Source organism: Prionailurus viverrinus, chromosome D1 (assembly GCF_022837055.1).
Source record: "Prionailurus viverrinus isolate Anna chromosome D1, UM_Priviv_1.0, whole genome shotgun sequence".
Taxonomy (NCBI): Eukaryota; Metazoa; Chordata; class Mammalia; order Carnivora; family Felidae; genus Prionailurus; species Prionailurus viverrinus.
This window is the reverse complement of record NC_062570.1, coordinates 48,268,357-48,293,903: the sequence shown is the minus strand read 5'-3', so window position 1 is coordinate 48,293,903 and position 25,547 is coordinate 48,268,357. Positions and strand designations below refer to the sequence as shown.

Sequence of the window (25,547 nt, the reverse complement as noted above, 5' to 3'; positions counted from 1 at the left end):
GTGAACACACAACAAATAACATTAATATTAAAACATTTACGACATTATTGAATAGTCACATGGACAGAACTATATGAAAAGACCTAAAGCACATAGAGAATGTGATCTAATGAAAATAAATGAAATGAAATATATAAAGGACAAGTATTGGAAAACATAGTTGAACCCAAATACATAAAGATATGAACAAAATGAAAATACTGGGGAGTGAGGTAACTGAGGACTTGTAAGGGCAAATCAAGGAGGATTTCAAGGAAGAGGAAGATAAAGTACATATTTATTTAAGACACTTAATTTCCCTTTTATTCACCAAAATGTTTACAAGAACGTTCTTCGTGTCAGCCATGTTAGGTGCAAAAGATCCAGAAATATATAAGCTGTTGTTCTTGGTGTCTAGGAGTTCACAGTCTAATATAAAAGAAAGACATATAGAAGACTAGTTGCCATTCAGTGAGGTAAATGCTCAGGGAGGAATTTGGACTTAGGAAAGACTTCAATAAAATGAGATTTGAGGCTGAAGAAAAGTTCATTGGGCAAAGAAAGCAAAGAACACTTTCAGGGAAAGGAACTGTGTGAGCAATGCTTATAGATAAGGGATTCATTTGTGGAAATAGTAAGAACCATATTTCCTGGCAAAAGTAAATGCACGCACAATAACTGAATAGTAAAGATAACTGGATTATGCACAAGGAGGTGGTGGAAAAGGCAGATGAGCAGCTTGGCAAAAGGAAGACTGGAAAGGGCTTTTTAGGGTGTATTCATGACCATGGACTTTATTTTATAGATAATGGTTAAGTAACTAAATGTTCTAAGAAGGGACAATCAGATAAACAATTCAGAAGCCTTTAATACATGCAGTGTTAGGACAAGGGTGGGACATTCTTAGCACCTTCCATTTTTGTCCTTTTGGGTAAGTTTAAGTGTCAGATAATCAGCTCAAAGGCACTCAGAAAAATAGGTGTGAACAAGATATTTGGGAGGTATTCAATCAAGGTCAGGCTGTGGGACTATGACTGTTCTAATGACTGAAAAATAAATATACATTATTTCTTGATAATTTCCATTATTGTCTATCTTCAAATTCCTGCCTAGCTTCAGAGATCATCCCTGGATTTTGTTGCAAATTAAAATCATTAGGGATATCCAATCAAGTATCACAAAGCCTCATTCCTGCATCTCAAGACTTAACTTTACAACATGTCAAGTGCCTCAGGCAAGCTAGAAGGTGTTCCAGACACACAGTGACAATAGTGTCAGAGCTGGAAGGATTTCAGAGTTATATAGTTTAATCTCTGTAACTTGCAAATGGGGAGATAGATATCCAGATTGTCATTCAATTGTCTTAAGTTCATACAACTATATTTTTACAGAACTAAAGCATTAAGTTTTATCTTTTGATTCCCAGTCCAGTGCTCATTCTGCAACACTAGACTGACTCTCTTCAATAAAGTGGTCTGTTCTTTAAGGGCATAGCTCTGGTGAGCTTTTGTCTATTAGGATTGCATTATAGGGCCCTCATTAAGAGGCCACTAAAGCCTGACTCACTTACAAATAGCCTAAGTGAATCTAACAACTTGCCTCTTTCTCTTTTCTTTTTTAAATGAGGCATATATAACATTATTTTGGTTTCAGGAGTACACTTAAGTGAAATTATGGTATGTGTCTTTCTCTGACTTCAATCATTTAGCCTAATACCCTCAACAGCCATCCATGTTGTCACATATGGCAAGATTTCATTTATTTTATGGCTTAGTATTCCATTGTGTATGTGTGTGTATGTGTGACAGTGTGTGTGCATGTGTGTGTGTGTGTGTGTGTGTGTGTGTGTGTGTGTATCCCACATCTTCTTTATCTATTCATCCACTAATAAACATTTAGGTTGTTTCCATATCTAGGCTATTGTAAATGATGCTGCAATGAACATTAGGGGTGCATATATATTTTTGAGTTAGTGTTTTCATTTTCTACAGACAAATGCCCAGAAGTGGAATTGCAGATCACAAAGCATTCCTATTTTTAATATTTTGAGGAAACTCTACACTGTTTTCCATCATGGCTACAACTATTTACACGCCCACCAACAGTGCACAAGTGTTCTCTACTCTCCACATCCTTGCTAACATTTGTTATTTCTTGTCTTTTTTAGAATAACCATTCTAACAGGTGTGAGGTTATCTTATTGTGGTTTTGATTTGCATTTCCCTGATGACGAGTGAGGTTGAGCACCTTTTCATGTGTCTGTTAGCCATCCATATGCCTTCTTTAGAAAAGTATCTATTCAGATCCCCTGCTCTTTCTTTAATCAGATTTTTTTATTGTGAGTTGTATGAGATACATAATTTGCAAATATCATATGTATGAGATATATCTACATCTATATCTATATCTATATCTATATCTATCTATACCAGATATATGATTTGCAAATATTTCCTCCCATTTCATAGGTTGTCTTTTCATTTTGTTGTTGGTTTCCTTTGCCTTGCAGAGATTTTTAGTTTGATGTAGTATGACTGGTTTATTTTTGCTTTTGTTGCCCTTGCCTTCTGAGCCAGATCCAAAAACTCATTGCCAATACCAGTGTCAAAGATCTTACCACCTATGTTTTCTTCTAGAAGTTTTTCAGGTCCTATATTTATGTGTTTAATCAATTTTAAGTTATTTTTTGTGCAAAGTCTAAGACAATAGTTTAATTTCATTCTTTTGCATGAGACTGTCCAGTTTTCCTAACAAGTTTGAAGAGACTGTCATTTCCCATTGTACATTCTTGTCTCTCTATTTTTTTTTTTTTTTTACAAATTAATTGGCTATATATGCATGGATTTTTTCCTGGGCTATTTTATTCCATCAATCTATGTGTCTGTTTTATGCCAATACCATATGGTTTTGATTACTAGAGCTTTGTAATATAGCTTGAAATCTGGAAGGTTGATGCTTTCAGCTTTGTTGTTCTCTCTCAAGACCATGTTAGTGATTTGGTCTCTTTTGTGGTTCTCCATTTGTTTGTTCTATTTCTGTGAAAAATGGTACTGGAGTTTTGATAGAAATTGCATTGAAACTATAAATTAGGTAATGTGAACATTTTAACAATATTAATTCCTCCATCCCATGACAATAAAATATCTATTTATTTGTGTCTTCTTCAGTTACTTTTGTCAATATCATGTCTTCTAGTTTTTGGTACAGAGGCCTTTCACCTCTTGGTTACATTTACACCTAGTTATTTTATTCTTTTTGATGTAATTATAAGTGGAACTATATTCTTTTTAATGTTTATTTATTTTTGAGAGAGAGAGAGAGAGAGCGCGCAAGCATGAGGGAAAAGGGGCAGGAAGAGAGGGAAACACAGAATCTGAAGCAGGCTCCAGGTTCCTTGTTGTCAGCACAGAGCCCGAGGCAGGGCTTGAACCCATGAACTGTGAGATCATGACCTGAGCCAAAGTCAGACGCTTAACTAACTGAGCCACCCAAGCACCCCTAAATGGGACTGTATTCTGAATTTCTCTTTCTGACGGTTCATTGCTAATGTATAAAAATGCAGACAATTTTAATACATTGATTTTGTAGCATGAAACTTTACTGAACTTGTGTACTAGCTTTAAAGGTTTTTTGGTATTGTCTTCAGGGTTTTCTATATATAAAATCACATGGTCCATAACTACTGATCGTTTTAATTCTTTTCCAATATGGATTTATTTCTTGTTCTTGCCTAGTTGCTTTGGCTGTACTTCCAATACTATGTTCAATAAAAGTGGCAGGAATGGGTATTTTTGTCTTGTTTCTGATCTTAGAAGAAAAGCTTTCAGCTTTTCACCATTGAGTATGATGTTAGCTGTAGGCTTGTCAGCTGAATTTTGTTAAATTCCTTTTCTGCATCTATCAATATGAACATATGATTTTTATCCTTCATTTTGTTTAGTGTGTCAAATTAGTTGATTTATGGATGTTAAACTATCCTTGTATACCTACATTAAATCCCACTTGATCATGGTATTTTTAATGTATTATTGAATTTGGTTTCCTACTACTTTGAGAAATTGTGCATCTATATTTATCAAGTATATTGGCCTGAAATTTTCATTTTCTTTCTTGTTTTTCCTTTTTTCTTGTGTGTACGTGTGTGTCCTTGCCTGGTTTCAGTATTAGGGTAATGCTAGCCTCATGTAATGAGTTTGGAAGTGTTCCTTCCTGTTTGATTTTTTGGAAGAGTTAGAGAAGAACAGACATTAAATCCTCTTTGAAAGTTTGGTAAAATTCACCAGTGAAACCATCTAATCCTGGACATTTGTTTGTTGCAAGTTTCTTGATTACTGATTCAATTTCCTTACTAGTGATGAATCTATTCAGTTTTTCTATTTCTTCATGATTCAGTCTTGGAATAGCATATGTTTTTAAAACACCTATTTTTTCTGGGTTGTCCAATTTATTAGTTATAATTTTCATAGAAGCCTTACGATTTGTTGAATTTCTTTGGTATTAGTTGTAATTTTTCTTTCATTTCTGATTTTGAGTCATTTCTCTTTTTTAGTGAGTCTACTAAAGATGTGCCATTTTCGTTTATCTTTTCAAAGTTTCAGCTCTTAGTTTAATTGATTTTTTTCTACTGTATTTTTAGTCTCTACTTCACTGTTTTCAGCTCTGATCTTTATCATTTCCTTCCTTCTACCAACTCTGGGCTTCATTGGTCTTTTTCTAGTTCCTTTAGGTATAAAGTTACATTACTTATTTGAGATTTTTCTTGTTTCTTGAGTTACACCTGTATCACTATAAACTTCACTCTTTTTAAAATGTATTTATTGAGAGAGAGAGAGAGAGAGAGAGAGAGTGAGAGAGAGAGAGAGAATGAATCCCAAGCAGGCCTCATGCTGTCAGCGCAAAGCCTGACATGGGGTCCAATCTCACAAACAATGAGATCATGACCTGAGCCAAAATAAAAAACTGGATGCTTAACTGACTGAACCACCCAGGCACCCCTGAACTTCACTCTTAGAACTACTTTTGTTGCATCCCATATATTTTCTATCAAGGTATTTCCTGATTTTCTGCTTTTATTTCTTCATTGCCTCATTGGTTGTTCAGTATCATGTTCTTTAAACTCTAAATATTTGAGAATTACCAGTTCTTGTAATTGATTTCTAAGTTCATGTCATTGTGGTCAGAATATGTTTGATATGGTTTCAATATTCTTAAATTATTGAGACTTGTTTTGTGGTCTAAATATGATCTATCTTGGAGAATATTCCTAGTGAACTTAAGAAGAATGTGTGTAAAAAAAAAAAAGAAGAAAGTGTGTGCTGCTGCATTTGGATGAAATGTTATATCTATCTACCTATCTATCTACCTATCTATCTATCTCCATCTGGTCTAATGTGTCATTTAAGGCTGGTATTTCTTCATAGATTTCCTGTTTGAATGATCTATCCATTGATGTAAATGGGGTATTAAAGTCTCCAGTATTATTATGCTGCTTTTGATTTCTCCTTATCTATCTGTTACTATTTGTTTTATATATTTAGGTGCTTCTATGTTGAATGCTTAAATATTTACAAATGTTATATCTTCTTTTTTAGATTGACTCCTTTATCATTATGCAATGTATATCATCTTTGTCTTTTATTACGGTCTTTGTTTTGAAGTCTATTTTGTCTGATGTAAGTATAGCTACCCCAGGTTTCTTTTGGTTTCTGATTTGCATGAAACATCTATCTCCATCGTTTCACTTTTAGTCTGCTTCTTTCCTTGTATCTGAAATCTCTTTTACACATCATATAGACGGGTCTTGATTTGTTTTAATCCATTCAGCCAGTCTATGTCTTTTTATTAAAGGATTTAGTCTTTTTGTATTTAAAGTAATTATTGATAGATATGTAATTATTGCCATTTTGTTAATTATTTTCTGGCTGTTTTGTAGTTCCTCTGTTTCTCTACTCTCGCTCTCTTCCCTTGTGGTTTAATGACTTTCTTTGGTGTTATGCTTAGGTTCCTTTTTTCATCACCTTTTGTGTATTTACTATAGATTTTTGCTTTGTGGTTACAATGAACTCACATAAAACACTCAATGTATATAATGATCTATTTTAAGTTTATAGTAAATTAAGTTTTAATGCATTCTAAAACTATGTTTTTACTCCCTCACATTTTATGGTTTTGATGTCACATTTTACATCTTTGTATTTTGTGTATTTCTTAATAAATTACTATATTTCTAGTTATTTTTATTGCTTTTGTCTTTTAACCTTCATACTATCTTTATAAGTGATTGATCTACTATCTTTACTATATACCTACCTTTATCATTGAAATTTTTACTTTCATATGTTTTCTTGCCACTAATTACTAGCTTTCTTTTTTTCAGCTTAAAGAATTCTTTTTAACATTCCTTGTAAAGCCAATTTAGTGATGGTCAATTCCTTTAGTTTTTACTTCTTTGGAAAACTCTTAAATTCTGAATAACCTTCTGGATAGAGTATTATTGGTTTGAAGTTTTCCCTTTCAGTAATTTATTATTTTTTTTAATGTTTATTTATTCTCGAGAGAGAGACAGACAGAGACAGAGTGTGAGTGGGGGAGGGTCAAAGAGAGAGGGAAGGAGACACAGAATCCGAAACAGGGTCCAGGCTCTGAGCTGTCAGCACAAAGCCTGATGTGGGGCTCAAACCCACAAGCTGAGACGTCATGACCTGAGCCGAAGTCGGACGTTCAACCAACTGAGCCACCCAGGCGCCCCTCCCTTTCGGTAATTTAAATATATCATGCCACTCCCTTCTGGCTGCTCATTTTTTTCCAAGAAATCTGCTAATAAGTCTTATGGGCATTCCTTTCTACATAATAAATTCTCTCTTCATGCTTTTAGATTCTTTATTTTTAAACTTGGATAATGTCTCTGTGTGTGAACCTCTTTGGATTTATAGTATCTGAAACCGTCTGTGCTTCCTGAAACTGTATGTCTACTTCCTTCCCCTGGCTAGGAAAGTTTTCAGCCATTATTTTTTCAACCACATTTTCTGCTCATTTGACTCTTTCTTCTCATTCTGGGACCCCCTACAATGGGATTGTTGTTCTGCTTCATGTCTCATATATTCCTTGTGCTACCTTCACTTATTTTAAATTCTTTTTTTTTTCCTGTTTTGTTTGGGTAAGTTCCACTGTCCTGTCTTTTGGATCACTGATCCTTTCTTATGCTTCATCTGGTCTGTTGCTGAGCCTTTCTAGTGTATTTTTCAGTTTAGTTATATTCTTCAGCTCTGTGATTTGTTTGCTTTTTATTTTCTCTTTACTGAAGTACTCACTGTGTTTATCACTCACTGTGTTTAAAGACTCACTGTGTCTTTAACTTTGGTGAGCATCCTTATGACCATCACTTGGAAGCCTTTATTAACTAAATTACTTATCTCTATTTAATTAGGTGTTTTTTTGTTTTTGTTTTTTGTTTTTTTTTCTGGGATTTTACTTTGTTCTTTCATTTGGAATACATTCCTCTGTGTCCTCATTTTGCTTGACTTTCTGTGCTTGTTTCTATGTATTATGTGACACATCTACATCTCCTAGGCTTGAAGAAGAGCCTTGGGCAGGAAATGAATCCTATTGTTCAAACTTTCCCTAGCTCTTGGTTGTCTCTTGAACCTTTGTCATTGTCTATGCAGCCTGATTTATTCATGATAGGTCCCAGTTGTTAAGGTTGTGTAAGGACTTGCCATTGTTTCTAAGAGAGGTACTTTTTTAAAGATTTTATTTTTAAGTAATCTTTACACTCAACATGGGGCTTGAGCTTACAATCCTGAGATCAAGAGTCACATGCTTTACTGACTGAGCCAGACAGGTACTCTTCCAAGGAGAGGCATCCTTCAGGCTGACTAGAAGACAGACCCTCAGGCAGCAGCTTTTAAAGTACACAAATATATGTAGTCCTGTGGTACTGTGGTCATAAACCGTACATTGATCTGGAAGTGTCCCTTTGATGACAGTTGAAAACATTGGGTTCTAGACAAATATATAAGCTCCTTTCTGGGAGGTAGCTGTGAGTTGTTGTGAGACCAAGAGAGAGTACAAAGATGGCATCCCTCAGACTAAATTCCTTGAGAGTACCTCCATAGCTTCTAGATGTGTGGTAAATCTGAAGCCTGTCCCTCAGGCTGTAGCTCCAGGACAAGTAAAACAACGTTTTTCACAGAAAGACTTGAGTGTGTTTCAGTGTACTGTTCCCTGGGAGTGGTAGTATGCCAAATGCTCTCTGATTAGTTCTTTGGAGTCCAGATGTACAAGGCCCTCTGGCCACAAGAGCCAGGTGCTCAAGAAGCATTCCTTCTGTGCAGACTGCACACACCCACCAGCTTTAGCAGGATCATGAAGAATGCAGGACCAGGGCATATCAGCCAAATGTAGAAGGGTGCTGGAGACTTGGGCATGCCCCGCCCCAGTGTTAGCAAGGTAAGTAGAAAGCAGAACAATGGCATCCACCAGTACCTCCATTGCTAAAGAGAGTTCTAAAAGGCTTCTGCACCTCTAGCAGATGCTTTAAGGTTAGCAAGTAAACCTTTACATATGGTACAGATGTTTTCCCAACTGTTGCTTTTGTTCTGGTTCTTGGGGTGAGTGAGTCTGAATTTAAGAATGGAATTTCCTTAAGAAAGGAATTTCAGGGGGCACTTGGGTGGCTCAGTTGGTTAAACTTGATTTTGGCTTGTGATCAAGGTGATCGAGGTCATGATCTCATGGTTTGTGAGATGGAATCCCACATCAGGCTCTGAACTGACAGTGTGGAACCTCCTTGGGATTTTCTCTCTCCCTCTCTGTCTGGCCCTCTGCTGCTTACACTCTCTCTCAAAATAAATAAATAAATAGATAGATAGATATTTAAAAAAAAAAGAACAAAATTTCAGCTCCCCACAGCTCTGTGAATCTTCTCAACATAAGCCCATTGTTTTTCAAAGTCAGACATTTTGGGGGCTCCCCTCTCTGATGTAGGTATGCCTGATATGGGGCCTGAACCCTTTGTTTCTCGTGGATAAGCTCTGTATTTGTGAGATTTCTCCAAATTGTGGGTCACTGCACCAGGGGTAGGATATTTGGTAAGACAGAATCTCTGCCTCTCCCATTCATCTCAAAGCCTCCCCTTTATCCTTTGTTGTGGAAGAAATGTTCAGCTACTTTTCAGGTCTTTTTCAGAAGGAATTGTTCCATTTATATCTGTAGATTTGATACGTCCATGAGAGGAGATGAGTTCAGGATCTTCCCATGCCACCATATTGAACTGCCTCCCTAAATCTCTTGATATGAAGAGATGGTTACAGGAACGAGCACAAAGCTCCTTGGAGGAAAATGTACAGTTGACCCTTCTTGTATAAGACATTGTGCCTCGGGAAAGCAGACCACCCTAAAAAAGACTGCACACATGCTCTGACTAGCCTACTTGATGTCTTTGGCAGAAACTGTACCACAAACAGGCAAGACATAGTGGAGTGACATTTCAGTCTTACCAGGTAGAGTCAAATGAACAGAAAAGTGAGCATTAGTTCTATTAGAAGTAGTCTAAAATTCTATTTGAAGTAGTCTAAAGCCATTTTCTTGAGAGGTAAATTGGAAACAAACAAACAAACAAACAAACAAAACTAGTATATCCAACCAGACATGCTTTAGAAGAGACTTTGCAAATCTGACTGTCTGATAAAGCAAGTGGTTTCCCTGTCTCCTCTACATTTTAAAGAAATGTAGAGGTACCACATAATTTAAATTAGGATAAAAGAAGGAATTTGTTGATACCCAGAAACAGGGAATTACACAGTTTTCTAAATTGGCCGCTCCTGCAAACATTCCCAATATTTATACCTTAAAGGCAACTATTTTTCTAAAGCGTGATTAAATTGTTTCTATTTATGTTTAGGTAAAGTTCATTTATCTGATTTACTGTTGGTAAGCTATAGACTTTCCGCTGTGTCTCTGAGAGAAGTGGTACAAGCAGTTCTTTGCCATATTTATGATATCCAGTGTCAGTGAGCATGCATTTGTGCAATTAGCAGCTTCCACCAGGGGTAAAACTCTCAGCATCTCCTCTTTCATTCGTCAGGGCTCTTCTCAATATCACCTTTCTTAATACCCCATTTCTGATCCTGTATATCAAGTAAGATCTCCTCTTGCTCTGACTTTATACAAACTTTGTCATTTCTATATTATAGGCCTTTCCTACTCCTTATAAGAGATGTCAGTATGGGAGAGAAAGGGATCAACATGCAAGTGTTGGTTTCTTCACTGTTACAGTCAATGTGTGTCCCAGTTTACAGATGCACCCAACACACAGCTAACATTCATTAAATCATTCGTGAATTCTTTTACAGGCACACTATCTAATTTAATCCTCACTGCAATTCTTTGATGAAGCTGCTACTCATAAATGTAAACACCTATTGTTTTATTCCTAACCTGTCAGATGTGGTACTGATAACTTGATATATATTCCTTTCATTCTGTGAGATAGAATTCTAATTCTGTAGATGTGGTTGCAGGCTCAGAGGAATCAGGAAACTTGCCCCATTTCATAGAGTCAAAAGGCAGCAGATTCTTAACACAAACCTGACACTTGTACTGACTGTCACTGCTAGTACTTTTACTAGGATTGCTGCTGCTGCTAGAACGATTACGACTACAACTATCACCCCACTTCCATCAGCATTATTCCTTTGCTATATTAAATTGTCTGAGTCCAACTGCAGAACCATAATCTTCTTGAAGGGTGGGATCACGTCCTCTTTATATTTGTTGAATTCAGATGAATATACTTGAGTCAAATGGAGTTCATACTAGCCTGCTGACTAAGAATTTTTCCCTATTGAAAAATGCCTTTGTCTAAACTCTTCTACTCCTTTTGTGGTAGGATACAAAATCAAAAACAAAAATGAAGTTTCAAAAACATCTAAGACTCAAGTCTTTGATGATAGTTTAAACTTCATTTCTGATGACAAATGGAAAAAAAAGACATTTGCTATAACTATAAAGTCTGCTACCTATGACCAAAAATAGAAATATTGAGGTGATAGGGCATGTAGAGCTCTAACAAGTTGTGACCAATGGGTTATTTTTCTCTTGGCTGGCACAGTCTGGCTTCTTTCCAATACAAAACATGTTATATCATCTCCTGACTCCTTTCCTCCCAAACCATCTTGCAAAAGTGTAGCTCATTTAAAAAAATTATACCATTCCCCCCCTGAAATATGACGTTTTAGAATGTTTCTACTTGTCTTCCATAAACGTCAATAAGAGTTTGGAAAGAAATATAATATTTTCCCCATGCATATAGAAATAATCCAGCGGGGGGAAGGGGGAAATCATATGTCCCATGAAGCTGCCCATGCATGGTTCTGGAAGCCTCTCTGTTTTACACCAGGAACTACTCACAGGATGCTTTGTGTCTAAGGGAAGTTATGAGGTCTCAGGGCTGTCTTCTAGTACTTGCTTGAATTTTATTCTTTTCTAATGAGTGAACTGGAGCGAGCTCCTACAGGTGAGCAAAAGACAACTGTTTTGTGAGTCTTTGTTACAATGTTGATGCCCTAAAATCAGTCATGAGAGGTTTTATATCATGGAACAGTGGATGATATAAATCAGAGCATCCCTCCCCCCACCCACCCCGCCAAGGCCCTGTTTATAGCACATCACTGCATTCAATTCTGGTGATAAAGACTTCTACCACAAACAACTAGCATGCAATTATCACAAAATAGGAAGGCACTCGGCCATAATATATGTTTGTGCAAGCTATTCTGTGCCCAAACGAACCCACCTGGGAGTAAGTGAGAACTGAAATCCAGCCCACCCTCTGGTCTCCAAGCTATGTGCCTTGGCATGGTTCTGTGATCTGTCAGAGGCAGTCATAGTTTTCTGTTTTGCAAAAAGCTGCCTTATGAGCTAGCAATAGCTCAAATTCAGATTGTCTATGTCCCCACACTATTATTCCACAGCCACCTTCAGTGTCACAACTGCAAATGGCATTAGTTACGTCATCCTTTGTGGGCTCTTTACTTCAAATTATAAGAATTAAAATTTTTGACTGGTTAATATTTCCTAAGTTCTGGGAATACGTTTCTTATTTTATAGATCAGAACCCTATAGTTCAGAGAGGTGACAAAACTTGTCTAAAATCACATAGCTAGGAAAAGAGCAGGAGTTCAAAGCCATATCTATCTGGCTCTATGATCCCCCCAAATGCATTGTATGCTATCCTATGGCATATATGGAAATTATTTCTCCAAAATACAAGTTCCTGGAAAAGTTTTAAAACCTGTATTAGAAAATAAACACCTAAAATGACTTGCACTTTTTAAAATTTTATATCAAAGAAAGAGAGAGACTGCGAAGGAGTGGGGGGGAGGGACACAGGGAGGGAGAGAGATGCTTAAGCAGGCTTCATTGCTGAGCATCGAGCTCAATGCAGGCCTTGATCTCATGACCCTTGGATCAAGACCTGAGCTGAAATCAAGAGTCAAAAGTTTAACCGATTGAGCCACCAGTCACCCCACCTTGCATTTTTTGGAAACAAAGGTTTCATTATTTCTTTTTTAATCATCATTTTAATGTAACTATTATCCATGGTATAGTTACTACCATGGTCCCCATTTTGAGGGTGAAGAAAAACCAAATTAAGAGAAGTTAAAGGGTTGAGAATTATCCACAAACACTGAAAAATATTGGCATTCAACCAGTAACAAGTAACATATGTAAAGAATTTTAAAGTTTACACGTACATTTCCCTACTTTCTTTAGAAAGTAAAAGTGACACCATGTTACTTCTGAGGTTAGGTCATAATAATAATACAACTTCTGTTTGGCTCTCTCCCTTATGCTTGCCTTTGGAAGTCATCCTTTATTTTGTGAGGAAGCCCAGGCAACCAAGAGAGGCCATGTGTAAATGTTCCAGACTATAGTCTCAATTAAGGAATCAGCATATAGCCATTATCTACTATCCAACATTGAAGTAAGTAAGCCTTCAGCTGGTTCCAACCCTGTTGAGTCTCCCACCTGAAGCGCCAGACATACAGAGGACAGACACGTCATCCATGCTGTGTCCTATCCGAATTCCTGGCCACAGAACCATGAGAAAGAAAACCGTGAGTGTCGTTTCAAGGCACCAAGATTTCAGGTAATGTTTTTGCAGAGTAGATAACTAATACCATCGTTTTGGGGAGAGAACAGAAAACACTAGCAGACAGACCCTAAAACTGTAGTGGACACTGAATAACTATTTGTTGAATGGAGAAGAGAATCACATAAAAAGAATTCAGGCTTCTAATTATAGTCTGAGGAGGATCGTAACTTTGAGATATCACTATGTGTTTTTGTCCTTTTCTTCTAAATGACAGAAACTCCTCCACAAAACCATTGAGAACAATATTCCTAGGATGAGAACGCTCTGCAAATAACTCCGAGTAAAGTACTGCAAAATCTCTAGGGATTGTAGTGCAAATACACAAGGCTGTTTTGTTTTGTTTGTTTTATTCCACATGAGAGCCTATTCAAACAATATTTTCTAGTCCTTCAGAGGGCAGAACTTAAAGGGGAATTAACTCATTTGTAATGTTGGGGGAACAAGAGAATTGCAGTGCTAGATAGGGCTACTTGTCTAGAAGAATCAGAGTAGAGATGAAAAGGTATTGGAGTGAAACAATGTTTCAAACCTGACTCTATCCCTTCTTAGCTCCCTGGCAGATTTAGTAGCAGTTAACATTCTGAACCTATTTTTCATTTCCCAAGAACCATTTTAAATATTTTACATGTATTAACTTGTTTAATCCTCATACAAAATATAAACAATTACTAAACTTGCTTCACAGTTAAGAAAACTGAGGCCCAGAGAGGCTAAGGAACTTCAAAGTCACACGGCTAGTAAGTGGCAGAGACAAGCTTGAGAGCCATGTTCTTGAGTAATGTGCCATCTCTAAGCCTCCATACACTCCTTGAAAGAGGTTAATAGATGGCTACAATTAATAATGTATTTTTCCTTATTATAGATATTTTAGGAGGCAGTGGTAAAAAATATCACAGTGGTAAAGAATATAGGCTCAGGTTCAAGTACTGCAACCAATGACCATGGGTCAGTCTTAGAGCAAGTTATTTGACATGCCAGTGCTTCAGTTCTTTTATAGAAAAAATGATATTAACAGCAATGCCTGTTAGAATTATTGTATCCATGAAATGGGAGGATACATGTGAAATGGTTATAATAGTGTCTGGAACAGAATGTACAATAAGCAATTATTTTTTTCATACATATGCTCAGATATATTTAGTTTTAAAACATAAAAGCATGCTGGTGTGCCTGAGTGGCTCAGTCAGTTCAGTGTCCAACTCTTGATCTCAGCTCATGTCACGATCTCGTGGTTTGTGAGATCAAGCCCCGTGTCTAGGGATTCTCTTCCTCCTCTCTCTGCCCCTCCCCTGCTTAGAAACGCTCTCTCTCTACCTCTCAAAGTAAATAAATAAAGTTTAAAATAAAATAAGATCATACTATACATCTTACTTTGTGACCTGTTTTTCTCCATGTAACAATGTATATTAATGAAAATATATCTATTTCATGGACAGCATATAAGTCTAATGTATGATTATATTATAATTCAACCAACTTACACTATTATTAGACATCCAGATATTTTAAATTTTCTTTTCTAGTGTAAATAACACTGCATATGAACACCCTTATACATACATATCTGCACAGTTTACCTTAGGATAAATCCCTAAAAGTGGAACTTCTTACTTAGAAGACAGTAATCTAATTGTAATACAATGAAACCAGATAGAGGAATTAAGTGACTTATTCAAAGTCTTAAAGAACCAGGGTTAGTGCCTTAATTAGAAAAAATTGCTTCTAAAACCATAATTATATCATTATATTGTTTTTCTCAATGCAAAGATTCAAAACAGAGTAGGGCCAGTGGGTTAGTAAAAGGCCATGCTAAATTTGAACCCAGATCTGTTTGATTCGAAAACTTCTTTAACTTATAAAAAGTGATTTGTATAAATGCATCTTTCTTTTGCTTAATAAAATCTGAATAAATGGCTTAGGTGTCTTGGTACATTCAAAGGAAAACCTTAAGGTGTTGAATTCTTTGCATCCTGGCGAATCACTCCTCTTCTCATTTATGTACTTCTAAGAAATAAGAACCATGGCACATCAAAGGACAATGTTGCTGAAAACTGTTACTTATGTTTGCTCCTAAGAGAGGAAAAAGTGTATTCTTCAATAATGACTCGTATGTTTCTAAACCCCAGTGTCACTCAGTCATACATCCTCAATATTTTAGGAAGACAACAAAACACGAGACTATTCTTAGAAAATAATTCTTTCATTTTTTGCAGTAAGTTGTTTCACCAACTAGCAAAACTAGATAAATACTGTTAATAAGTGCAACCTACTTCTCTCAGGTTTGGGTCAAGAGATGCCAAAATGTGTCTTCAGATAATGACCTTAAAGGAGCTCTCTGACCTGCCATTCTTAATGTGAATTTTTTCTTCCCTTTATTCTCTTTCACTCGTTTACACACAGTTCAGTTCAACAGATCATTGATTTCCAATCAATTAATTCCCTTATTCCTTAAATATACATTTTGAAGGCTTATTCCATCCTGGAAATAAAACCTGAAGACAATATTGTTTCCTCTTGTGAGAAACTCCTACTCTAGTGGATCAATAGTTTGTCCTTAACTCTTTTCTGAAATACAATGCCACACAACTCTAAACTAGGCTTAAATAGATGCTTATATATTGTGGTAAGAGAGCAGAATACACACAAAGGAAATACATACGGAACATAGGTTAACTAAAGAATGATGATAGAAGAAACTTTTTTTTCAATGTTTACTTATTTTTGAGAGAGACAGAGACAGAGACAGAGTGTGAGCGGGGGAGATACAGAGAGAGAGAGAGAGAGAGAGAGAGAGAGAGAGAGAGAGAGAGAGACAGAATCCAAAGCAGGCTCCAGGTTCTGAACTGTCAGCACAGAGCCTGACGCAGGGCTCGAACTCATGGGCCGTGAGATCATGACCTGAGCTGAGGTCGGACGCTCAAACAACTGAGCCACCCAGGCGCCCCAAAGAAACATTTTTAATTGATGCCAATGGCAAATTTAAAATTTGCAAATTATGTAAACTTCAATATAACATAAGGAAAGGCACAGTTTAAATGTATCCATATTATGACCGCTCAACCTACTAAAAAATACAATCAAAGGAAATTTCTGTGCTTTAACTGCCATAAAGAGAAACAATTATTTATCTTGAGGGAAAAGCAAGTCTAATTGGTACTTTTAGAACAAAAATAGCAGTTCGCTATTATAATGTACCCTCCTTTTCTCATTTCTTTACTAGGATCTCAGAACTTCATTTCCCTTGTTTCTTAAATATGTATATTTCATAAAGAGCTCAGACTCTTAGGAGATGTTTTGCTTACTTTCTTCCCATCTTGCATATTATTTCATAGACACGCTACACAGAATGAAAAAGATTTTAAACGAGTCTTCATTACACTTAGCAACTTCAGAGCAATGTGGAAATCAATGATTTTAATTTCTTTTTAGAAAATCATTAAAACCCTAAAGTCTTAACTTGTTTCTTTTATCTATGTCTCTTTAGCTGTCGTTATGCTATTTTGTCTTACTACAAAGGCAAAAGAGTAAGTGACTTTTGCTCTAGAGCTGGTGAAAGCTGTATGTATGGGGCTAGGATAAACCCTCATGTTTTGAAGATAAGGCAGTTTGCTTCCTGAGAGTTACATGAGTGAAATAGTGGATGAAATTAGCTATATTTACTTAGGGAAAAATATGCACCCCAAATCAGAAAAGAAGAGCAGAGCCTGGCTACAATTCCTTTACAGAAAATAGGGTCTAGTCTCAAGAAGATATAACTCAAATATAATATTACAAAAGAAAGCTATAGACTGTGCTATAATCCCATCACTGGTATCCAACAGATTCAAAGGAATGATGATTAAGTGTCTGGGCTTGAAAGTAGTATATCTGGGTTCAAAACCCAGGTCTTCCTGTGTGACTGGAATATAGATCTTCCTCAACTTATGATATGGTTACATGCTGAAAAATAAACACACTGTAAATTTCAGATATTTTAAGTCAAAAATGCACTTAATACACCTACCTCACGGAACATCATGGCTTAGCTAAGCCTACCTTAAGCCTGCTCAGAACACTGACATTAGCCTACTATTGGGCAAAATCATCTAACAGAAAGCCTATTTTATAATAAAGTGTTGAATATCTCATGCAATTTATTGAATTCTGTGCGGAAAGTGAAAAACATAATCGTTGTATGGGTACAGAATGGTTGTAATGTGTATCAGTTGTTTACCCTTGGGATCACATGGCTGACTGGGAGCTGAGGCTCACTGCTGTGGCCCAGCATCACAAAAGTGCATTGTACTACATATCACTAGTCTGGGAAAGACCAAAATTGAAAATTTAAAGTACAGTTTCTACTACATGTGTATTGTTCTCAAAGCAGTGTAAAGTTAAAAACTAGGGGTGCCTGGGTGGCTCAGTCGGTTGAGCTTCCAACTTCAGCTCAGGTCATGATCTCGCGGTCTGTGAGTCTGAGTCCCACATCAGGCTCTGTGCTGACAGCTCAGAGCCTGGAGGCTGCTTCGGATTCTGTGTCTCCCTCTCTCTCTGCCCCTCTCCTGCTCATGCTCTATCTCTCTGTCAAAAATAAATAAACATTAATTTTTTTTTGTAAGTTAAAAGTCTAACCACTGCAACTTAAGGACTGTCTGTACTCAGCCTCTTTGGCCCATCAGCATTATCTTAAAGAAATAAGGATAGTAAGAATTCTCTCACAGAATTATTTTCAGGATTAAAAGAAAGATGATACATGAAAGCACATCAAACAGGGCCACGAATATGGCTAACACTCAATAAATAGTACCTCTTGTTAATATTTTAACTGGCATTTAGAGTTTTACTATTTCTGGGGTTTATAATTGCCTTTATCTTCCCTATTTCTTAACTTCAATTATTTTCAAACTCTACATCATGTTTTTCTTGCCTTAGCCTCAATTTAAAAAATGTTTACTTATTCTGAGAGAGAGAGAAAGAGAGAGAGCACGGAGCGTGCACAGGCACTAGCAAGGGGAGGGGCAGAGAAAGAGGGAGAGAGCAGTCTTCCAAGCAGGCCCCACCCTCAGCAAGGAGCACAAAGTGGGGGCTCAGTCTCATGACTATGAGATCGTGACCTGAGCTAAAATCAAGAGTCAGAGGCTTAACTGAATGAGCCACTCAGGCATCCCCCTAATTATTTTTACACTCCGCATCACTATATCTATTCTGTTAGGTCTTCTTTCATCCAGAGGCTTCTTCCACTGAGTTCTCTGACAGTTTGAGGCAAATTGGACAACCTCCTCTCTTGTCTTGCCTTTGCAGAAAGTGCCTATCTCACAGAGTAGTGGAGAAAATTATACACAATAATTATGTTAAAGGCCATGAATAATGCCAAGCATAGAATTATCCAGTTGATAGTAATGAACATTATTTTCACTCACAATGTCAGTTGCTCTTCTTTTAGCTGGCTAACCCTTAATCAGTCTTTAAGTGTTAGTTCAAAAGGGGCTTCCTGTAAGAGCCCCCTGTAAGAGCCCTTTTTCATTGTCCCCTAACCCATTCCTAAACCCTTGGCCACCCCTCCAACACCCCATCTCCAGCCCTCTGCTTTCTGTCCACAAAACGCTCTATAGTTTAAACATTGTGTCTATTGTATTGAAATTGCCTGTTGTTTGTTTCCCTCTAATGAAACTGAAAAGTGTCTGAGAATCAATATCATCTCTTACTGTAGCTCCCTTGTCTAACTCAGTGTAAAATAGCATGAGTTATTTTAACTCAGGATAAGGCAGAGACTGACAAAGTTCTGTCCTTGAAGTTTTATGTGAATATCCAACAGCTTTCTTCTCTGATAATTCAGTCTCTTTAACTTAAGCATAGTTTTCCATCCTATTATATTTTTAATTTTCTTCACCTTCACTTAATTCAGTCTCTTTAACTTCAGCATAGTTTTCCATCCTATTATATTTTTAATTTTCTTCACCTTCACTTATAAATCTATTTCCATCATTCTTCCAATTTTTTTCTGTATGCTGAGCAATGAAATGTGGAGAAGTACATTTATATAAATAATAAAAGCAGACTATTGTTCTGGACAGATAATTGCAAACAAAACAAAATAAAACTCCATTTCTAAAAGACAAACATAATAATAAACATGTATGTAATCTAGGTGACAATTTTTAAAGTAGCTACTTCCAAACAAGTAATTGGCTTCTGTTGCATATCTTATTCCCTATAATGTACCCCCGTGAAGGTGAACTTTTACCAAATCAGAACATTGGTATTCCTGTTACTTGTAGTGCTAAATGATTTAGGCAAGAGGACAAGTTGGGAATGCACATGCTTTAAGCGCAGGACTTAAAATAAAACTATGGTAAGAGAACATTTTAGAAAATGTGGATCATGTCAGTTACTAATAATGAAACTTTGAGCCAGTTGTTTACATTCTGTAAACTTGTATTGCCTCACCTGGAAAAGGGGTAACATTACCTCCCACAGAACTGCTGAGATGATTACATGAGGTCATCTATGCAAATGTGATTTTTAAACTTGGAGGGATAAATCGAATAGGATGCTTAAGTCTTGTGAAGCCCTAAAATCAGCCAGTTCCTCCCATCCTTGCTTTCTTTCATTATTTCTAGTCATTTTGGCCTATGTCTTTCTGTCTCTCCCCAGAAATGAAGCCCTTTAGGGGCAATATTAACTTATTTCCAAAGCTTACGACTTTGGAAGGAGTAGGTTTTCTGAAACCTGATGAATGCATAAAAGAATAAAGAAGAATTGAATGAATAAAAAACAGGTAATAAAAATTAAAAAATTAAATTACTCTTCTGGCTTGAGTAAAGTATATTTGCTAAAATATTTTAGCAGAAAAGAAAAAGGTGGTTATCATGTGTTGTTAAATGCAAAACTATTCAAAGGTTATGAAAAAGAATATCTAATAAATGCCTGTAGACAAAATTTGCAGACAAAATTTGCTAATCTAAAAATCAACAAGTTCTTTGGACTCATAGGATTTGGGTATAAATATAGGAGTGTGTGCTAATCTACAGATCATTATTCATTAAGGGATAAAGTATGAGATTGGCATGTGATGGTTAAACCGTAATTAAATCCCTTATATTTAGTCTTTAGGAACAGAATGCAATTTACTCTGGACAACCAAGGAGACTGGAATTATCTTCTGGACAGTCATTCCCACACAATTATAAGGATAGGAAAATATACATTAAGAAAGAAGGGGTCTTATGCCCTTAAATATTCTTATCTAGTTTCTAATAATCAGAAACAGATCTATCATTATGAAATTATCTGAAAACCTTTTTATAATCTGTAGGTAGTACATTGTGAAGAGACAGAGAGAATTTGGTATCGTTGAACTGTGAAATAAGGAAAATAATATTTCTCTGAGTTAACTTATAAAATCAAGACTTAAACTACCTAGATATGTGGGTTATCTGAGGATGTTAAATGTTCAAAAGTTACAATGAAAACATCTTTGATCTTCCTACCTCCTTTATCAAGTGTACCTACCAGTATCCATTTCCATTCTACTTTGGTGTACATGGGTTAATTGCACTTTGCCTCCTCAAACTTAGGTATAGCAATTTGACTTACATTGGTTAATGAAGTACATCATTTCATCATCGGGGAAATATGTTGTATATTGGTGGAAGATTTTTAAAACCAAGTGCAAGATCCTTTAATATCCCTTCCTCCTTGCTGAATCAGCTTCCATGAAGTGAAGCCTCTGTCATCCCTGGGTTTCTTAGTAAGAATGCTTAGAGCCAAATATCCCACTGCTCACCACTAAGAGACATGAAGTTAGAGAGATCAATGAGCCTTGGTATTTAAAGACCTGAGATTTTGTGGCTGTCTGTCCCAGTATAACCTAACCTACTCAGACACAGGTAAGCTTAAGGTTATCATGGGCTCACCCTTGTAATATATGCACCAAGGGATAATGAACTAGGTAGAGAATGTGGATATCTAGCCACCTTAGAAATTTTTTCAGATTAAAATTGGTAAATTCTAGGGGTGCCTGGGTGGCTCAGTTGGTTAAGCATCTGACTTTGGCTCAGGTCATGATCTCATGGTTCATGATTTCAAGCCCCAAATCGGGCTCTGTGCTGACAGTTCAGAGCCTGGAGCCTGCTTTGGATTCTGTGTCTCCTTCTCTCTCAGCTCCTCCCTTGCTTGTGCTCTGTCTCTCAAAAAATAAATAAACATTAATTTTTTAAAAAAATAGTAAATTCTATTAAGTATCTTGTCCTCCTCACCAGTGTTTTATGAACTTTGCTAATATGAGTCAGTATCTCTGAATTTGACTGACTCTGGGACTCTGCCAAGTTTGTTTTTGAGCTTTCAAAACAAAAGTGTGACAGTGAAGCTTGATAAGTTCACTAAGGTAACTCATTCCTTTTGAAGATTCTTTGAAGCCAGGTGGTTCTTTCTGACGTATCACACCTGTCACCTGTTTACTAGAAGAGTCAATAATAGTCATTGATATTTAAAAAAAAATTAATGTTTGTTTTATTTTTTGAGAGAGAGAGAGGGCATGAGCAGGGAGAGAGGGAGACATATAATCTGAAGTAGGCTCCAGGCTCTGAGCTGTCAGCACAGAGCCCAACATGGGGCTCAAACTCACAAACCATGAGATCATGACCTGAGGTGAAGTTGGATGCTTAACTGACTGAGCCACCCAGGTGCCCATAGTCATTGATATTTTAAACTGGAATACCCTACTAGGGTAATGCAGTTTGTGTATTGAAAAAAGCAAACTGAGTCTCTAACACTATATCGTGCATCTATAATGTACCAGATCACACGTGCTTTTATACATATTCTACTCTATAATTCTCATGATGACTCTCTAAGGTAAATTTAACCTATACTCACTTTATAGATAAGAAATATTTAGCTTAGTTAAGTAATTTGATTGTATAACTTGCCTGGAGCCAGAATTTTAGCCCAGGTATTCTGTCTCTAAGTCCAAAAGTTGTTACACACTGTAAAGAATTTGATTGGATGTTTATTATTCAGCTAAAATTGCCTCCTATATACAATGATCTCGTAGACATGTCCCAATTTACCCTCTCTCTATGGTACTTAATTTGATATACTTTGAATGCATAATATTTCTATCATTTTATTCATTAGCAAGAATGAACAATACCCAATAATGAGACTAAATAACATAATTCCTAGGGAGCCAAAGTGAGTCATACACAATAATTTGCAAGAAATACCCAAATAACACTACAAGATTATAAATGAATATGCATTTTGACACAAATATGCTTCACTCATTCCAAAATGGCTTACACTGACTCTGCAGTCATCGACCTAATCAGTATTAATTTTTCTTGAATAAGTAGCCAATATGTATGGCTGTCAGCTGAAAGGTCTGTGATACTTCTGCTTTAAGAAAAAAAGAGGCAAAAGGGGCAGAGTGGAAGTTAATTGTGAACATAGATGCCAATATCACTTTGCCTCTATGTTTTTCGGTGCCCTCTGGTACCCCCAACCTTGGCTGCCTTTTGGCTTTGGGCTAGATTCTAACTTTGATTACTGGGCTGGATTCTTTTGACAGTAGTCTCTGCACACAAAGGACCTTAGTCTGGACCACAGAATTATCAGTTGCTCATGCCTCCAGGGTATTTAGTACCCATTTTAGGTGACACTCTGTGCTGATAGCTTCTTCTTAGGAATAGAGAGATTTTGTAGGCTGTGACAACAGAGCATCAGTTGTGCTTACTCAAAACTTCTATTGGCCTTAAAAGCAAGTACAAGGGCACCTAAGTGGCTCAGTCGGTTAAGTGTACAACTCTCGGTTTCAGTTCAGGTCATGATCTCACAGTTTGTGGGTTCGAGCCCCACATCGGGCTCTGCGCTGATCGTGGAGAGCCTGCTTGGGATTCTCTCTGTCTCTTTCTCTCTGCCCCTCCCCCACTTGTTCTGTCTCTCTCTCAAAATAAGTAAACAAACAAAAACGTTTTTAAAAAGTAAGCAAGTACATGTTAATGGAAGCCAACTAGTGTCACTGAAACAGGATGGGGTTGAAACTCAAATAGAAACTTACCAACAGACCATCTCTATATTTTCCTTTTCTTTGAGGTTATCAAATCTCAAAGCCTCAATTTATTTATCAGCAAAATGGGGTTATAATAATTAACTGACAGAAGTTATGTGAGAAACAAAATAACAGAAACAACAGGCCATATGAAGATCATAGTACAACAGAGGTACATAGTGGGTGCTCAGTAAATGTTAATTCTCATCCTCCCTCCCATCGTGCTACGTTAGGTGAGGTTTGTTGTGAGAACACAGTGACCCAGACCTCTCAGTAGCTTAATACAACTTAGGTCACTTCTCGCTCATGCTACCTCACTGTAGGTCAGCAGGGCATTCTGCTCTGCGTACTCATTCAGGGATATAAAGCAACAGACTCCATATTTTGTAGCTATAGAATCTGGAACATGAGGCCTCTTCAACCTCTGTGTCAGGAAGAGATCATACTGGAGGGAAGGTATACCTTTATGCTTTGGCCTGGGTATGATGCATATCACTTTTCCCACAATCAATTGGCCAGAACTAGTAGGAGACTAAGCAATGCACAGATGGCAGATGGGTGGGGAACACTGCTCTTTGCCATAACTTCCCTGTTCTTATATCCAATATCAATAAGGGATTAAGTGGTACAAAAATAATCTGTGAACAGGCTTTCAAGAGAGCTTCAGCAAGGCTCAAACAGCTCAGATTTCAGACTGTTTTGTTACATCATTCCTCCAACTCAGGTTTAACCAGAGTCAGTGGGTTTCAGTTAAGATGGGCTAAAATCAACCTATGATGTTCCATTTTTCTCCTCTGAATAAACTGTCCAAAAATGGGAGCATCTTGGAGGTCCTTGCTGAATTTGCTTTTGGATAGGTCCTTCCTAGGCACACAGCAAAATTAAGTCCCCAAATGGCAAGGTTGTGTGAGTTGTTGGATTAATTATTTATACATTCATGTGAGTAAAAAGATGAATTGTATCTACCGAAAATAGTTGTAAAAATCTGCCTGAAATAACAGTTTTCATTCCCAGAGAAAGAAAGGAAGGTAAAAATCCTTTGAGCTAAGGCAGGACAGTGTCCTATGAATGTCTTTGGAGTAAGGAAGTAATCTCTGTCACTAAGGAAGCTCATTATTATTGGCTTAAAAAAACTGGGCATCCCAAGATAAAAGTGCAGAAACATCTTTCCATCCATGCAGTAGTTCATTATATAGTTATTTAGCACATGCTACATAGCAACATTAAGTTAAGCCTAAGACATACAAAGACATGCAAGACTCCACTCTCAGTAAGCTCACAGAAGGCAATGTGCTTTCTGCTACATTGGTGATGTAGTATAATTAATAAGCCCCCATATGAGGAGCATATAAATTCTTATTTTTTTATTTTTTTTATTTTTTTAAGTTTATTTATTTTGAGAGAGAGAGCACAAGCAGGAGAGGTGCAGAGAGAGAGGGAGAGAGAGAGAATCCCAAGCAGGCTCCATACTGTCAGCACAGAGCCCAATACAGGACTCGAACTCACAAACCATGAAATCATGTCCTGAACTGTAACAAAGAGTTGGATGCTTAATACACTGAGCCACCCAGGCACCCCATATATAAATTCTTAATTTGACCTAAGAAGATCAAGGAAAATAATTATAAGAAATACACTCCATCAAATTGTGAATAATAAGGAAATTTTGTTTTGTTTTGTTTTCAGAAGAAATATCTAGCTGAAATATCTTAACTTCATCTACCTAATTTCTTAGGCAACCAAAAAACAACAGAAACATGGGGAAATGCACTGAATGATTAATCAATAGCCATTTAGTCTTCCTTTTCAGACTTTGGATTTGCCTGAAAGTTATCATTATTTTACTTGGTTCTAAAATATAGAGATTCCAAAGGCAACACAACACATCTGGTAATTCATGATAAACGACAAACTCAGTGTCTTTAAAATTATTGTTTACTTAAAAATATTTAGCACACTTCCTAGCATAAATAAAATGCGTGATAAAATTTAGCCACTGTGATTATATGTACACAAGGATTAGCATTATTGGCATCACAAGCCCAACAACAAAAATATGACAGAGAATATCTGTGGGTGTATACAGGTGGGAGTTTACATATATTTTTGTTACCACATTTCTAAAGTAATATATTAGGGTGCCTGACTGGCTGAGTTGGTAGAGTATATGACTTTTGATCTCAGGGTCATGAGTTCAAGACCCACATTGGGCATACAGCCTACTTAGAAAAAAATAATAATAGCACACAGCCTAATAAATTAGGCATTTTCTGAAAGCTTTTCATTTCAACCTTTCCTAAATAGAGGTATTGTGAAACATAAATTATGACCTGCAAGATACTATAAAATACAATAAAATGCTGCCCAGGCCTTAGGGAGTTT

General features: G+C 36.7%; 1 protein-coding gene across 2 annotated transcripts in view; it reads right to left on the bottom strand.

Annotated features, from left to right (window-relative positions):
- Window positions 1-25,547, bottom strand: part of DLG2 (discs large MAGUK scaffold protein 2) — a 2,044,734-nt gene that overhangs the window by 944,341 nt on the left and 1,074,846 nt on the right. The window lies entirely within an intron of this gene.